Source organism: Galeopterus variegatus, unplaced genomic scaffold, assembly GCF_000696425.1.
Source record: "Galeopterus variegatus unplaced genomic scaffold, G_variegatus-3.0.2 Scaffold904, whole genome shotgun sequence".
Taxonomy (NCBI): domain Eukaryota; kingdom Metazoa; phylum Chordata; class Mammalia; order Dermoptera; family Cynocephalidae; genus Galeopterus; species Galeopterus variegatus.
This window is the reverse complement of record NW_007727015.1, coordinates 265707-269303: the sequence shown is the minus strand read 5'-3', so window position 1 is coordinate 269303 and position 3597 is coordinate 265707. Positions and strand designations below refer to the sequence as shown.

Below are 3597 nucleotides of genomic sequence, written 5' to 3'. Positions count from 1 at the left end.
ATTAAAAAAAAAAAAAAAAAAAAGAAATGTTCACTCTCAACAGTCACTCAGGGAGGTCACAGTGTATGGCAGGCTTTGAGCACTGAAGCTGACATCACGCCTTGAAAACACAGGTAAGGAGGCCACCTCCATTCTGCAGATCACTATCAAACTGCAGTCCCTTTAGTATTTTTCCAGGACACCAAACAGGCAGCATCAATTTCAAAATAAAAAGAGCACAGAAATCCAGCTGGATCCCAAGACAGGCTCAACTGGAATATTCTAGTTTTAAAAAGTGTTTATTTTAAAGCTCAGTATACCATGAGTATGAAAATGTGTTCTCCTTAAAGCTATAATTCCTAAAAGGAACAAACTTCTGATACACACAACATGGATGAAATTCAAATGCATTATGTTAAGTGAAAGAAGTCTGACTCAAAAGCCCAACTGTATGATTCCACTTATATGGCATCCTGGAAGAGGTAAAGTTATAAGGAAAGAAAACTGCTAAGTGTTTGGCCAGGGACTGGGAGTGGGGTCAAGGAAGTGACGGCAGAGGGGCACAATGGGATTTGTGGGGAGGAGAAATGGAACTGTTCTCTGTCTTTTTTTGGCCAATACAAGGATCTGAACCCTTGACCTCAGTGTTATCAGCACCACGTTCTACTGAGGGAGCTAACAGGCCAGCACCCTATTCTCTACCTTGATTATGGTGATGGTTACACAACTATATGAGTTGGACTGGATATTAAAAAGGGTCAATTTTTACTATATGTAAATTATACCACAATTCGAAAAAAAAAAGATGATAAAGAATGCAAATTCCTAATATTGCCCTGGAGCTGTAGTTTTCAAATTGTACTGTACAGTCATCTCAGAGTCCACTTAGGGCTCCATGGTGGGCGTGTCTGTGTAGGGGGAAGCAGGCAGAGGTCTGGGCACACCACCATCCATACTTTCATTGAAGCAGCTCCAGTTTTTTTTTGTTTTTCACATACATACATTTATTTACAAATGCTTATATTCAAGGCTTTATTTGTGGAAAAGTCTCAATGATCAAAAGAAAAAAAGAAAGAGGAGGAAAAAATAACTGGTTTAGGGGCACAATAAAGTCAACTATTGAGATATTAGCTCCTAAGGAACGTATCATGATAAACTATAGAAAATGGGCGGGCTGTGTCTCAATGTCAGGGCCTTGAAAAAAAAAGATGGGGTGAAACCTGCACAGAGATTTGCTTAGAGTCATTGCTGGGGGACACCGGCAAGACAAGCAGTGCCCCAAAGGCCCCAGGGCCTCCACATTCCTGTGATCCCCTTATTGCTTATATAAACATGAGTTGATCACTTATTTTCCAGGAGAAGTCAAAGCTAAATGGGGAAGAATTCATTAAAAACCTCTATAATCAGATAAGTTCCTATTTTTAACCAGCTTCCTTCTCACCCCCGCCCCCCCCAAAAAAACCTAAGATTCATTTTACTAGACCAAAGCTTTTCTTCCAGAAAATCTAGTATGTTAAATATTGCATCTTAATAAGAAATGCATGCTTCCAGTAAATTAGCTGTGCTGAAAATTGTCTATTCCAAACCATCACAGAACTAGAGAAAAAACAGCCAGGGCCTGCCTGAGGATTCTAAACACGGGGACTCCAAGAATGCAATTCTCATTCCTAGGGGCATTACATGGCCATGAAGTCTGGTTTTTTTCCTGAGGCAGGTGAGGTGATCCATCCACAGAGCTTCAATAACTGCCTGGCCCCCAAGTACCCATGCAGAGCCTGCCATGAGCCTGGCAGTGGCCGCACTAGGCTGCCACACTCCCACCCTGAAGTCACCCTCACTCTCTGCCAACGACCTGCTGAAGATTTCATGGAGAAAGCAGGAGCAGTGCCTTCTTTTTTTATTGTGGTCAAAAATCAATAAAATTTACCATCTTAATGATTTTTAAGGGTATAGTGTAATAGCGTTAACTATATGCACACTGCTGTGTGCAGAAATTCTTGGAACTTTTTCATCTTGTAAAAGCAAAACTTGGTACCCACTGAACAGCAACTCCCCTTTTCTCCCTCACCCCAGGCCCTGAAACCACCACTCTAGTTTCAGTACGTAAGAGTTTGATCACCTTCAATACCTCATGAAGTGGGATCACGCAGCATTTGCTTTTTTGTGACTGGCTTGTTTCACTAGCATAATGTCTTCAAGGTCGTAATGTAATCCATGTTGTAACATGTGACAGATTTCTTTCTTTTTTAAGGCTGAATAACAGTCCACCATGGGTGTATGCCACATCTTTGGACATTTAGGTTGCTTCTACCTCTTGGCTACTGTGAGCCATGCCTTCTTTTTAAACCAAATCTCAAACAACCTGTCTGTAGCTACATCCATCCCTCCTCCTAACAACAGTGAATCCCTCTCTCCTGTCTCCCAATCCCACTCTCCATCTTAAGGATTTTGCTCTTTCAGTTAGTTCTTCTATTTGTTCTGCACCATCCATCTTTGCCCCTCTAGAGATCATTCCTATCACATACCAAACATGCTTTGGGATACATCTTTAAGAAAAGACCCATAATGAAAACCTGAACAAAACTAACAAACTGCTGCAGGCTCATGTGAGCAACTCCAAGATTTAAGAACTTTAGGGGGACTCAGTCATAGGGAACCCTCCCCCCCCAATATTGTGAGGTTTACTTCCAGGAGCTCAACGAGGTTCCAGCAGTAAATATCTGATAAAAATCCCTTCATGCTTCTGGCAGGGGAGGGGAAAAGGAAGCATTGTCAAATAAGCAACAGCACTCTGTTCTTAACAAAGCCTACCCTTAGGAGAAACCAGTTAACCAGGGCCTAACTTGCTAGAGTTTTATCAGAGCCCAACTGACCTGGGAGAAGGGAAATACCCAGCTGCAGCCCACTCTAGCCATTCTGTTTCACCTAAGGGCAAGAAAACATTCTGAGAAGCAGGTGTGAATTTCACAGTCTAGAGGCATTTCCCCTCCCCCCACTGTCACTTTACTACAGGCCTATTTACCACAGTCCCTTTCACATACTACATCATGTCCAGCAATCAAGAAAAAATTACCAGGCATACTAAAAGGCAAAAAATATAATTTGAGGTGACATAACAAGCATCAGAACCAAACATGGCAGTGATGCTGGAATTATCAGACTGAGAATTTAAAACAACCGTAGTTAACATGCTAAGGGCTCTAATGGATAAAGTAGACAGAATGCAAGAACAGATGGGCAATGTAAGCAGAGAGATGGAAATCCTAACAAAGAACCAAAAAGAATGCTAGAGATCAAACACACTGAACAGACATGAAGAATGTCTTTGATGTACTTACTAGCAGACTGGACATGGCTGCAGGAAAAATCACTGTGCCTGAAGAGACATCAATAGAAACTTTGAAAACCAAAAAGCAAAGAGAATTAAGATGGAAAATAACAAAGTAGAATATCCAAGGACTATGGGACAACTACAAATGTTATAAACACACTGTCTTTGCTCTCCCCACCCCCACCCCCAGCTTCTTTCAGGATTTTTTTCTTTGTGTTTGATTTTCTGTAGTCTGAAACGATATGCTTAGGTATAGTTTTTTTGGCATTTATCCTTGGGGAAATTCT

The 3597-nt window shown here is 41.4% G+C and overlaps 1 protein-coding gene across 1 annotated transcript in view; it reads right to left on the bottom strand.

The window, feature by feature from the left end:
- The window catches only part of AMFR (autocrine motility factor receptor, E3 ubiquitin protein ligase), a 39504-nt gene that overhangs the window by 6438 nt on the left and 29469 nt on the right, over positions 1 to 3597 (bottom strand). The window lies entirely within an intron of this gene.